This window comes from Xenopus laevis, chromosome 8L (genome assembly GCF_017654675.1).
Source record: "Xenopus laevis strain J_2021 chromosome 8L, Xenopus_laevis_v10.1, whole genome shotgun sequence".
Classification (NCBI taxonomy): Eukaryota; Metazoa; Chordata; class Amphibia; order Anura; family Pipidae; genus Xenopus; species Xenopus laevis.
Window position 1 is genome coordinate 72,545,611 of NC_054385.1, and position 14,963 is coordinate 72,560,573.

Consider the following 14,963-nt stretch of genomic DNA (forward strand, 5'->3'; position numbering starts at 1 on the left):
TATTATAAAATGTGTGTTGATTGCCCCATTTAGTCTCCATAAAAAGAAGGCTCTGTTATACGATGAAGGAAACTTGCATTCATATTTTAATTGCTGTACTGATGTTAACATTTTAGTAGGTACATCTGGCTGAACATTGTCATTGCTATCTCTTTTGTAGATTTAATTGCTGTATTTCTACTTCTCAAATGAGGTTAAGGGAATTTATTTCAGATGTGTTTTATCTTTTGCAGTGACTCACATGCAACTATTTAGCATTAGAGAGAGCTATTACAATATAGGTGTACAGTTAGGCTGAGCTTTGTCAACCATTGTGATCTTTGTAGACCAGATACAATGAGGTATGTTTTAAGCATCTGAAAAATATTTTTTCTGATTTCTGTACACAAATTTTAAAGTTATGTTTGTTATTGCTAGATATATCATTTATATATATATCATAATATGTTATGGCAGTGTTTGTTTAGTACTTTTTTCGTTTAAGTCCCTACTTGGCGAGCTACGTCTTGTTCTGGGTTCTCATACCAAAATAAGATATAGAGGAAAATATTGGCGTATCAGCCATTTAGTCAAAGTTACAAGATTATGTATCAAATAACAACCTAATTTTTATTTGTATTTTTAATAAAATACACTTGTTGGTTCAAGAATAAGATTTTAAATAGTAGAGTGAATTATTTGCAATGTAAGCAGTGTCATTTATAAATATGGGGGAAGGGGACAGCCCCACTGTTTTGGACTGGGCTTTGGGTTTTGAGAAGTGGAACTGATGAACTAGTGATAACAGTTAGGTGTAAACTCTGAACTACCCATATGACAAAGGGCTGGTTAGATTATAACTGCCATTTCCTCGTAAAACCAACCAATCAAAGAGGGCTAGAAAACCTCTTCACCCATATTTGCAGACACCAGTGCTTCCCCACTCACTCAGAAAACTGTTGCTTTCACTATGTTGCCAGGGACAAGCTTCTGGATTAAGACTTCCACTCTAGAACTTGGCACAGTGCCATTATGAAGAACAACTCCTCCAAAAAAAGATGTTGATATAAAAGTAATAAAAACCTGCCCCTTTCTGGGTGTTTTAGAATGCCCCTGCTTCCCCCATGTCTGACCTTCCCCAACTGTTTAGATACAAACAGAATCATCAATTGGAAACGCTTCAATAACTATTTAAGTCAACTAATATATTATGCCAATAAGGAAAGCATATATTTCAGCTTTCGTTTTCCTTTAGGTGGGCCTAAGGCTTTACCCAAGTTTCTGGTAATTTGACAAAACTCAAAGTGATACTGAGTAATAGAAACAGCAAATTATCATATTTTCTATATGTAAAGGTGCCAATGCCATATTTCTTACACACAAATGAACAAGTTGCTTGAACCATTAGCATTAATTAGCTAAGAGCTGTTTAGGATTCCGCAGCCACAACTGATTTAGCTGTTTGTGGCTTGCTACATGGGCGTTAAATGAAAGTTGTGGGTGATAGAACAACCTCTAAATGCAAAAGCCTGGTAATCCCTCATGTGAACACATTACTTGTCTGTTCCCTGTGATAGTTTCTGACAGTGAGCTCTCTGTATCAGCGTTGTAGGCACTGGTTCTCACATACTACTCATATCTGCTTTCTACTCAATCTGTAGTTTTCAGCTCCAGGAAAAATGCATTTTACATTCACTTTAAAAATTCATATTTAAACTGTTACAAATGTAAAATACCTCCTCTATTTACAGTGTAATGTAATATGCCTGCAATTTGGTAGCAAATATAATGGCGCCTTTCCCACAGATGAATGAAACGAATTCTTTTGGGAATGTCTATTATTGTGGGCATAATATTGCTGGTGCTCTAATGCTCTAATGTGGCTGTTTTGTGGCTTGTGCAGATAAACACGAAAAGGGGAATCAGAGGAGAGGTATAAGTTATTAACCCACTACCTAGGGGAGCACTGCTGATTTGATTGAACAAGATGCTGCCTAGCCCGATCTACACTCAGCACAACCATTCCAACACACCCCTGATTTGCCCAAAATCAGCACATCCCAATCATGTCCTCACTGAGTCAGGTCTGTGAATTATACTTATATCCTCAATAATGTATTATATTGCCTCATGATTGCTGATTAGTGATGAGTGAATAAATTCACCAGACACAAATTTGCGGCAAATTTGCCGGTTTCGTCACAAGTGAATTAATTTGCAAAACTACGGTGACGTGAGTCAAAATTGTCATACGCATAAAAATTGTCATGCGTCAAAATTATATATACCCATTGACTTTAATGCATTTGGATCAAATAGTCACGCATATAAAAATTGACGCTCACGTCAAAATTTTTTTGACGCCCATTGACCTCGATGCATTTGGCAAATTTTTCGCCATTTTGCAAATTTGCTGTAAATTTGCAAATTTTAGGCAAAACTGCACAGATTCGCCCATCACTATTGCTGATGGCTGACCTAATCAATATATTTAACATATACTGTATGCACACATGTGTTACAATACAAAATCACTCCACCCCCATGATTTTTTATGTATTATCATGCACTTTATCTACTGGATCTGACATAGAGGGGGTTATTTATTAAAGGTAGAATTTTAGAGCGATGTGAACTTTTTTAGACCTCGACTGAACTCACAACTCGAATTGTTTCCAATTTAACAAACAACTTGAATGTAAAAAACTCAAATCAGTATAGTCGGGGTGAAAGACTGGAATACTCAAATTGAGTTTCGCCGATAAAAAAACTCGAATCGATCAAATTGATCGAGTTTTTGAGCAAAAATACTCAAACATCATGAAGGCTATTAACATCTTCAAATGGTTCAAGGGAACTCTGCCATTGGCTTCTACATGACCTCAACATGTTTTAGACAGTGTATTTTCGGATTCAAGCTATTTCCAGCTCATATTTTTCTCGTTTTCCTTTTAACCTGAAAATTCAAGTTTTGACTGAAAAATACCCTTGAAAACTCTGTCCCATAATGTCATCTGTTAAAAACTGGAAATGATTTGTGTTGAATCAATCCAAATTTCCTTATTTTTAAGGCCCTGTAAAACGGCAACATAATAATGAGAAAATAAGTTATGTAGTCCATAAATCTCTGCCCTATTCAAAGCATTTCTTTAGTAAGTTCTTTTTTTAAACTACCTGCATTTGGCCCTATTGTCGCCCTTAATTTGCCATTTGATCGTCTGAACTCCATGCAGTGTTTCCCATAAGCAAAGAGCAACCAGAAATCACAAACAAGCTCTCTATAATGGTGCTAATTCTAGACAAATTGAGTCTAAAATCTGATGTGTGATGGTGACATCTGGTGGTAGGAATCACCAGTGTATGGCATGTTTTTGTCTGCATGTTGTGCCATGGAAAAATCAAAACCCTATTCTTACTTTCTGATATTACTCCCTGTATACTAACACACAAGGGACAATACCGCTGCATTCCACTGTCCCTACTAAAATCTCTCAAAGATCCTCTCACTCATGTGGCATTCAATGCCTGCCCTTCCATGTAATTAATGATATTGATCACTGTGCCCCAAGCTCACATTTGATAAATACACACAATATGCCTTTTCATGTACCTTCTCTCATCATTCACTGTTTCCAAACTCACAAATCACAAAAATCTCTTCCCATCATATACATAGAAATTCAGATCACTACACATCAAGTCTTTACTCATAAAATAAATATCATAGTGCTCAACTCCACCAGCGTCGCTTTAATCCAGCACTCCATACATAACATAGAAGAGACCTATCACTGGGCTGCATTGACCACCCTCATGCAAGATCTACATCACCAGACAAGCTACACTAAGTTCACTCTTTCTCCATTTACCCCATAGACGACACTATCCATGGGCCCATATCTGCTATTGATGTGATTTTGCCACATTCCTATATGTCTCAATCAAAAGCTTACTATTCTTGCACTAAACCATATGATACATAGAGAGAGAATCCCAGTTCTGCATGCATGGGAAATATACACCTATGTTTACAAAAATGTACTGCTTTCACTATAATGTTCAGGCTACTCAACCATTCAAAAAATGGGAACACTTTCACAGATTGCAAAATTTAATCTGTGAACTTCAATTTAAATAAAACATAAAGCCTCTGGAAAAATGAATGTTTATTCCTATTACTATTATATACATTTTTATGCTGCTTTTTTTAGATGGTTATTTTGATATCCCTGGTACCTGTCCCTTTCACAGCAAGGTTGATTTTCCATTCCTTCTATTTTTGTTGAAATCTTAATTAAAAGATTCTGGCCTAGGCTATTTTGCACAGGGAGCTTTATTTGTCTTCAACCTTGTGTTTATGTGAAAGGGAACAGCCGTGATTGCTCTGATATTAAAACCTTGTTCAAACGCCCTGATGAGGTTGTGACCTCTGGTGGTACAATTTAAATGTAAATTGCATACCGTGTAGCAGAGCTTACAATGCTAAAGGAAAACTATACCCCTCAAACAATGTAGGTCTCTATAAAAATGTATTGCATAAAACAGCTCATATGTAAAACCCTGCTTCATGTAAATAAACCATTTTCATAATAATATACTTGTTTAGTAATATGTGCCATTGGGTAATCATAAATAGAAAACTGCCATTTGTTGCTTAAATATTCATTTTGGGGGCATAGTTTTCCTTTAAAGGAAACCATTCAAACATTGGGGCACATAAATACATATAGTGCTCTTATTGAAATTACAACTTAAAACCCAAGAAGTTAATAATAATGCATGGCAGCAATGCAGGGCACCATGTTGTCAACATTATATAGTATAAAACTATGTCTAATAGTACTAATAGTGCAATCTGAGTTATATAAGCCGTCAACAAGGAAGAACATACGGTATAAGAGCTCTATAGCCCTCTAGCTAAAGAATAATATTTTCCTGCCACACCTTACGGCACATGGGTTGTTTCTGTAAGTAGCCAGAAAAACGTAGTAAATGCCTACCTGTCACTGCTACCCATAAAACTACATGGAAAATATGCTGCATAAGACAGACATGGTTCTGGCAGTTAGACCTCCATTCAGAAAACGTGGTTTGCTGTTTCTGTGGAGGGCCAATAGGTAATAGTGTTGTGACTGGTAGATTTATAGAAAGAAAATGAAGGGAGACAGATTATATAGATTGGGGAAAAGGACAAAATGGGAAACTTGATTATATCTGACTCACAGTAAGTCAGAACAATAGCATTGTATTAATAGTAAACAAGTCTTGTATACTACTATTTTTATCATCTCTCTACAAATTCACATTTAATTTAAATAAAGGACAGTTATCACTTCAGTTATCAATTTAAAGAGCAAGTTTAACTTTGAAGTAACACATTGCAGACTGAACTCAGCTAAGCAATTTTGCAACCAGTCTTCATACGGGTATGGGATCCGTTATCCGGAAACCCGATAGCCAGAACATCCCAAATTACGGAAAGGCTATCTCCCATAGACTTCATTTTTATAGACTTGGTCAGGGCCGGATTTACATAGTGGGCACCCCTAGGCCCACTGCCGTTCGTCGCCCCTGCTCCATCCCCTTTATTCGTGCAAATTTTCATCATCAATGCGGAAATTTAAAAAATAATTGTATCTCCAGCGCATCCCCAGTGTTTTTGAACCAATGTAGGTGTGGTTGGGCAGCATGCCGCCCCCCTAAAATCCTGCCGCCCTAGGCCCGGGCCTAGGTGGCCTTTCCACAAATCTCTGGACTTGGTCTCTGTAATACAGTACCTTGTACTTGAACCCAACTAAGATATAATTAATCCATATTGCTGGCAACACAATCCTCCTGTGTTTAATCAATGTTTAAATGATTTTATAGTAGACTTGAAATATGGAGATCCAAAATACAGAAAGATCCATTATCTGGAAAACACCAGGCCCCAAGCGTTCTGGATAACAGGTCCCATACCTGTATTGCATAGTATTGCTAATTTTTATTGCTTACGGTTTTGAGTTGCTTTTCCTGTCTATTCTTCCCTTGTAAGACTGGAATATAAAATGCTAGGTTGCTTGGTTGCTAGGATGTATGACCTTAGCATTAAGAAAGCTGCCTGAATGTAAGGCTAGATTTGAATTAATATTTTTCTATTGCACATCCTTCTTTCAATGACTTATCTATCTTCCATAGGATTCATTGAATCTTCCATAATTAAGTTAAAACCACTGCCTGTTGCAATACAAAAGTTAATTCAATAACACACAAAAAGTAAATAAAAGAATTGTCTTAGAATACTACTCACAACATCATACTAAAGGTTTGTTTTTAGGTGAACTTACCCTTTAATTTAGTCAGACAGGATTTCCATCTATATTACATATGGTATCCCATTGCTTTGTGTATTATTCTCACTGTTTCTCTTCCAAATGTATCACAGTATAACAGTAATGATTCGGTATCGAATGTGTGTATGTCCCAGAATAACACACAAGTAAATGTCAGAGTAGAAAAAAGTTAATAGCTGTAGGAGGCCATGTTACAAACCTGGTATTCTTTTTGGCATTTCACAGGGCAGTTATTGTATAGAAATTTAGTGTAAGGGTGTGACAGTTTTATTTGGTAGTCAAGGATGTGGCATATTTTATGTCCAGGTGACAAATAGTTTTTGTAATGTCAGTTTACACTTGTCAATTAAAATGTCACAAATTAGTTTGACCTTTCTAAATATTCAGTAATAGTGAGGTTTACAATTTTAGCTTTTTACCATATCAAATATACGGGGCTCCCTTGCACCCATAAACATCACTATGCACAGTGCAGGTTTACCCCTGCTCATAGTACAGGCTCAGGTTTTTAATGTATGAGGCCTAAGGGGCACAATATGTAGCAATTGTACTTATACCATGAGTAAACTGTCAAACTGAAAATAGGGTGCCTTGAGAGTAAATATAGATTATTTTGAAAACATGTTAGCATACCATTCGCTGATACTTGTTTGCTTGAGTCAGCTGGATTCCCCAATATGAAAGCAATATTAGGTGCACGTACCATCAGTGGTACATCCTCCACCATTGATCCAAAAAGTTTTCGTACAGCACCAGTAGATTAAAATGCCTTTATTAGTAAATTACATGGCAAACAGCCTGGTCTGCGACGTTTAAAGCCTTCAGGCCTTTTATCAAGCTCTAAAATCACCCTCTAGAAACACCCCTTTTATACAGGGGAGATTTTCGCCATCTACTGGTTACATGGTAGTAATCGCAATTAATTATGCACACATTGTTATGATAGTAACAAAATTGTGTCACCTAAGCGCCACCTATTGGTTACATTTTAGTATTAAAGAGTATATTGCATACATACTGTTACTAAGTACTTCAAATCATTAAGTTTCGTAGTAAACTCTTTGTCGGTCACAGACCAATCAGTTTATGTAAATTATCTGAAAAACAAAATAAATTAAAAAAACAGTTAAAATGTATATTAAAAACGAAATCAGCGAAAAATAGCTTGTAGATCGTATTCCCTATTCAGTCCATGTGGGGACAATGTCCCAAGTCTCCTAATCCATTGGGCTTCCTTTTTTAATAGAGATTTTACACTATCCATTTTTTTTCGTTCTAATTGCTGATTTATGTTCCCTAACTCTTTCACGAATGGGACGTGATGTTTGACCCACGTATGATAGGCCACAGGGGCATTTAATGCTATATACTACAAAACTTGTGGCGCATGTATAGTAACCCTGTATTTTAAATGGTGTACCCTGTCGCGGATGATGAACCACTTCACCTTTTTGGCAATTGGAACAGCAGTTGCACCCAAGACACGGAAAAGTACCATTCTTTATTGGTCGTAATGTGCCTTGTATCATTTTTTGACTTCCTATATCAGATTTTACAAGTGCTGAGGCTAGAGTTTTACTTTTCTTGTAGGACATAATGGGAAAATTTTGAAAGCTTCTCACATTAGGAAGACCTTCCCTCAAAATTTTCCAATGTTTTCTAACAATATCAGAGACATTATGGGATAAGGTATTGAACTTAGAGACAAAGGGAATACGATCTTGCTGTTGAGTTATCTGGCCTACTTTCCTGCTTGTTCCCTCCATTTCCTCTACCTGTTTTCGTTGTAACTTAAGCATATTATTAGGGTAACCCCGTTCTTTAAATTTGTCTTGCATCTCAGTTAATCTTAGACCCAGTAATGGCTCGTCCCTTACAATCCGCTTGACCCTGGTAAACTGAGATTTAGGAAGGGACTTTTTAACCTGCTGGGGATGAAAGGAATCAAAATGGAGTAGGGTATTCCTATCAGTTGGCTTGACGTACAAGCATACCATTCGCTGCCCAGGTCCACTCACACAAGGCTGGAAGAGCTTCTTACTTCCTGCCCTCCCCTCCCCCGACCGCAGAGCAGATCGGTGCATGAAGAACCTATGAGTGGCGGACAGAGCGGGATTTGCCCTTGGTGGGGGGACCCTGGGGGTAGAGTAGGGGGTGGAGGGCTCTTGGAAGGTTACAGTCCCCTGATGTGGCCCCTCCAGTTGGACTATGTCCCAATATATTTTTTTAACCAAGACAGCACTTTATTCGCATAGGTCTGATGTACAAAAATCCCCCAATTCTTCTCAGTTAAGGTGGCCCCCAGCAAACTACAATTAAGTATATAATTAGCATCAATGTCCGGTTTACCTTATGCATAAACTTGCATTGATCAACATTGAAACACATTTTACAATTCGTTGCCCAATTATCTAATTTTGTCAAATCTACACAATTTTGTTTCATCAGCAAAAATACTTACAATCCCAACCAAGATTATTAATAAACAAATTAAAGGGCAAAAGAGCTAAGGACAGAGCCCAAAGGTAGTTAGCAGGAGGAGTTAGCCTAGAGGTTAAGTGATCTGACATTTATGTTTTGTCTCATGCTAGAGACGCTGGTTCAATTCCTTGTGACCCTGGACAAGTCATTTAATCTCCTGGTGTCCCAGCATACTTAGTGCACCTATAATAGCTGCTTTGATTGCTGTAAAGTGCTTTAAGTCCGTCAGGTTAAAAGCGCTATATAATTGATTCCCATTACTCAACAACATTGGTCCAATCAGAAAATGTTCCTTCTACCACAATTTTTAATCTATCCTTCAGCCAGTTCTCTATCCAGAAGGTTAAAGGGCCTTAAGTGTTGTGGAGCAGTCCAACCCTACATATAAACTTAAAATGGTAACAATATACTTCCAAGTTATCTGGGAAGTGCAGACTTGGTGGCAGATTTGTTTTGCTGTAAAAGGAGAGTTTCTGTATATATATAACAGTATATGTCAGGAGTGCTGCCTAAAAATGGTTCCTAGTTTCTATCTTGCCTTGCTAATTTCCAGCAAATGTACCAAGGGGCCCCTGTCTGCTGACTCAGTGGAATTAATAAAATATTGGAATCGGGCCAGATTTCTTGTAACGGTGCCCAGTGGCTGCCCCCTGCAGACCCCTCCCACCATCACCCCATCTGATCGCGAGGATGCACAACCTGTAATTTGCCGCAGGACAGGAAGTGCAGAATATTTCCTGCGTGCCCCTTAATATGTGTTGCCCTATACAGGCCGGTTTCGAATGTAAGAGGGTTTGTGTATTGACTCAGTAGATATGCTACAACAATTGAGCCTGTAATTACATTCCATTCCTCATATCCCATTTCCCGTTCAGAACATTTTCACACATATAATGACACTGCATTCTTTTGTTTTTCACACCCCATTCTTAGTAAATTAGTGAAACAACACATCTCTATCTTCCCTTCCTAACCAACCTACCAAAAATACTGGGTGAAGAATCTATTTAATTGAATAATGCACCTTAAACTCAAATACGCTGTCTCACTGCCAGGATGATATATCTTTTATCCATAATTCCTGTTTATTGTCAAGAGACAGTATGTATTGTATAGCATTAAAAAGCAGTCATTTGCAAAAAGCAATTTTTACTATATCACATCAATGCTGGTGTATCACATTATATTCTAACAGACAATTTTCAGTGTCAGATTGAATACATTTAGTTTAGTGGCAAAGTCTATAATCATTAAAAAGAATATTAATATCAAATTACTGTGCCCTTTTAGGTAACTCCCCATGACACATATAGAGCTGCAAACAATGCTATCAGGACTGACCATATGAAAAATATCTCTGGTGGTGTGGGCAGGATTTTTGCATCTATGACTATTGATGATCAGATACTGTATGTGCATCATGAAAACATGCACATATGAGAGTTGGAATTTCATTCCTGATGTTAGATAATAAATTACATTTCAGAGCAGGAACGTGTTTAACACTTTCCACCCTAAACATTCGTTGGTAGCTTTATAGTACTTGGCAAAATGTTTGTTGATGCCCAACACCAGTAAAAAAGACTACATTTCTAAAGAAAATCTTTATAAGCATTTAATAGAATGTTTTAATGAAGTAAACATTGTCCAGACAACAGGCATCATTCAAAGAGAACAAACTCCTTTTACCCTTGTACTATTATGCAGAATGCTTGGGATTTCAATTTCCAAGATTTGGGATCTTTCTCTAATTTGGATCTCCATATCTCCAAGTCTGCTGAAATTTATTTAATTACAGGATTCTTTTGCCACCAATATAGATTCATGCAGCTTAGTTAGGACCAAGTGGAAGGTACAGTTTTATTATTACAGAGAAAAAGGGAATAATTTTTTTAAAAATCATTGGCTTAAAATGGTCTCTATGGGAAATGGCCTTATAGTAATTTGGATCTTTCTGGATATTGCATTTTAGGGTAAGGGATCCCATATCTGTCCATGGAACTTAAATTCTTAGACTCAACAGAAGAAGACACTAGTTCTTTAGAATCAATAAGCATGAAGGCTGGGTCATGTTTTTTTCTGTCTTTGATGATTTTGCAAAAAAAGAATAAAGGTGAAAAGGGAGATGATTTAATGGTGAGACAACTGAGACCATTGTATATTATTTAATAATGATCATGCCCTGGTGAAGGAGTACAACAATAAAAAAGGAAAATATTAAAAAATATATAGTGTAGTATTAATGTTTAAACTTAATCACCACATCTATTTTAAGTGAAGTGTATCATCAGACTTTTAAGTTTAGTTGCCCTTTAAACACACAGACCATGAACATTGATGACACACTTCACTTAAAATAGGACAAGTGGTTCTATTTTAAGTGAAGTGTGTCATGACACTTTTAAGTTTAGTTGCCCTTTAAACACACAGACCATGTAAGGTTTTGTCTCCACAACGTGCTTTTTCACCAATTTGTATGGCAGAAGGGCCTACTCATTGACTTGTACTTTCTCCCAGTGCCTTTCATAGATTAGTCTTACTTGCTGTAAAATCCCCTCTCATGGCAATCTAATAATGAAGTTAAGAGGAGAGAGGTGCATTGCCCATAAAAAAAGTAATGCTCTTACAATTGTGCTAAAAATGATCACTTTAGAGTAAGATGTATCACTTTTGTGATTGGGTAGCCAGCAATCCCATCACTCGCTCCCGTGCTCTGGCTGCTCCCAGAAGTGGCGCTCTTGTCTGACGCATTTCGCTGTCAATTCATATCTGCACATGAAACTTGAATTCTTAGACTCAAAAGATGAATACACTAGTCCGTTAGAGTTAATAAGAATGATGGTTAGGCCATATTTGTTTTTTCTTTCTTTTATGATTTTGCAAAAGAAGAAGAAAGGTGAAAAAAGGGAGATGATTCAATGGTGAGACAAATGAGACCACTGTATACAATGCATGCATCTTCCTTATCCTGTTGCAATTCTTGTTTTTAAATGTAAGATCATCCTTGGTTATAGTGTGAAAATTCCATATTATTTTAAATATTAATGTGTGTGATTATGTTTATACATTTGGTACCAGCCCGTTTTAGTCCATCTCTGGCTGAGTAGGTGGAGGTACCTTTTTAGGTTTGAAAAGCATTTCTCCTCGGCCACTGATTTTTATTATGTATGGGATCTTATATAAAGTTGAGTAACCATCAGGCCTGGATTTGTGGAAAGGCCACCTAGGCCCGGGCCTAGGGCGGCAGGATTTTATGGGGGCAGCATGCTGCCCAACCACACCCACATTGGTTCAAAAACACTGGGGATGCACAGGAGATACAATCTCCATGAAGATTTGCACAAATAAAGGGAATGGGACAGGGGCGACGAACGCCAGGGGGCCTAGGGGCGCCCGCTATGTAAATCCGGCCCTGGTAACCATGCCTACTTCCATTGCCCCAGGATTAACAATAATACATACCAGGCATTTTCACTGTTGTGCTGTTTTCAGGGAGAAGGTTGGCATTCATAAAGCCCTCCCTGGCCCAACGGTCTCTGCCAGAATATGCCATAGGCAGCGTGTGTTTTGCCTACAGTGCTTCTCCCTGAGATCATGGTAGCAATAAAAATGCTAGTTGTGAAGTAAGATCAAATGAAAAGACGCCTTCTGAGTGATGGGCAAGATTTAACCCTCTGGTTTGTGCAGCTTATAAGCCTCACAAGCTGGTATTAAAAACAGATAATGCTAAAAGCTGTGAATGATAAAGATATGCTGTGTTCCTTCCAGCGCATTACTTATTTGTTATTATGTCCCCAGTGTTATCCCATACTAAGAAGTTCAATGATTCCACTACCCTTTAAGATAGAAGTAACTCTATTCCATTTCACTCTGTTGACAGAAAATAACCTTGAATGGCTTGAAATGAACAGCTTTGTTTGCCTTCACTTAAATCATTGTCTACATCTAATGTCTTTAGTACCTTGGCCAAGAGCTCTGGCTTGTCTTGTGAATAAATCTGTTTCAAACTTTCTTTGCTTCTTCCTATTGCAAAGCAGCTGTTTGCAACTAATCCACAGTAATGAATCTATCAGCTGTTTTCCAGGCCACCCCCTGATAATGTCTCTTTATTATGTCTTTCTTTTCTTATTCCTCCATTATACCTGTACCAAACAGATGGGGAACGTCACATCTGTTTTATTGCATTCTTCCGCTGCTTCCACGAGAACTGAATTAGCTGAGAGCAGAGGAACAGAACACAAAATGACCAAACTGATTTATGGAGATAGGGTTGGAAAAACACGTCAGATGAGTTCAATACTGTTTTAAGATGTCCTATCAATGTAGGGAGTGTAATGGCCTGCAAAGCAGATTTCTCTGTTCCAGTGACAGTGACAACATTTATTCCTTAGGATAGCAGAGAAGTAGTTCTTATCGTTTTTCCTTTATACTGGAAATAGTGGTTGATATCACGTGTTAGCAAATCTAGCCGTTTGCTCTTATTATTATTAAATTTAATTATCCCACATGAAGGTAAACTGGGGATCTAAGATTTTATGTGTGTAAGACTATTTTTAACAGATTTGTGCTGACATTCTTTTTTTTTCTCCTGTTACTCTTACATATGACAGCTTTTCTACATAATGTCAGAAAAGCACATCAGACAGTATTATTTTCCTGACACACTCATTGAAATGTTCCTGGCACCCCTGCATTATAATACGTTTATCATATTTACATAAACTCATTAAAAGATAACTCTTGATAATTATTAAGCTATTGTTAATACCTAAATCTTCAGAGGGTATGCCAGGAGTGGAAATGGCAACACTGCAGGATAGTATTCAATAGAAATAAAGTTTGACATAGAAAAACAAAAGCCTTAACATGAGCTAAAAAGTTGTAAAAGTGATACGGCACTAGCAGACACAGCTATTGTCACACACATAAAAAACATGGTTTTTAAAATGTGTGCACAGGGTTGGACTGGGTTGGCAGGACACTGGGAAAAAACCTGGTGGGCCCCATCGGACCAGACTAGTTCCCTGCATGAAACTATTACAGCTGCCCCTGACCTCCCTCTCTGGCCCCGGTTGCAGCCCTGAGAACAAAAAAGGTACACGCGGGCGGGCGGGCGGAGGGGGGTTGTGGCTGGGTCAGAGAAGGGCTTTGCTGCTGGGGCAGGGGGCCCTAGGGGAAGAGCAGGCCCAGTCTGATGCTGTGTGGGCATTACCTGCAGAAAATTAGGGAATTCTGTATTTTATTTGCATATAATGGAAAATACAGTCCTGGCAGTTTTGTGGGATATATATATATATTATTATAGATAGCTGTGAGGTTTTATGCTTACAGGAGCTATGTGTGAGCAGAGGCAAGTAGTAGTAGTAGTAGTAGACCTACCTTGTGGGAGAAACACCATAGGAGTAATTTATAATCCTGAAAGCAACGTGCAAAGTGCAATAAAGGCAGCAATAGGCCATTTTTTTGCACTTTGCACTGTCTCCTCCTTTGTATAAATAGCCACAGGCCTGCTGCATGTCCCTTGGATTGAGCGCTACTTACTTAAAGTGATACTGACACTAAAAAATTATTATTCAAAATATGAATGTACATTAAAGTCACCTATAGCTCATGTTTATTGTTTTTCACTCATAAGTCTGCCTTTGTAATAATTGTTACTTGAAGTTCCTAAACCTGACTGTTTGCCAACCTGACTGTCCCTTCTCAACATGTCAGTTAGAATTTCTATTGCTAACAGACTACTGAAGCTCAGATATGGTGGCACCAACGGAGAGGAACATGCGGGATCAGATGGATAATGTAAAAGCCTCTGTAGATAGCATGCGAAGACAATATTATGATAGATGTAAAAAAAGGTTTAATTTCTGGTGTGGGGCTCATTTATCAACGCTGGGCAAATTTGCCCATGGGCAGTTACCTATAGCAACCAATCAGTGATTAGCTTTTTAAAGCCAGCTGCAAGTAGAACAATGAATGCAGCAATTTGATTGGTTGCCATGGGTTACTGCCCATGGGCAAATTTGCCCAGTGTTGATAAATGAGCCTCACATCTCTTTAAGGCAGCATTTGATCCCCCAATTTGCTCATGATCAATATCGAGCGCCAGGAGGGGCAGCCCACAACCACATCAGGGCCTTCGGATGTTTATAATGCAGCCCTTACTGCTCTTGC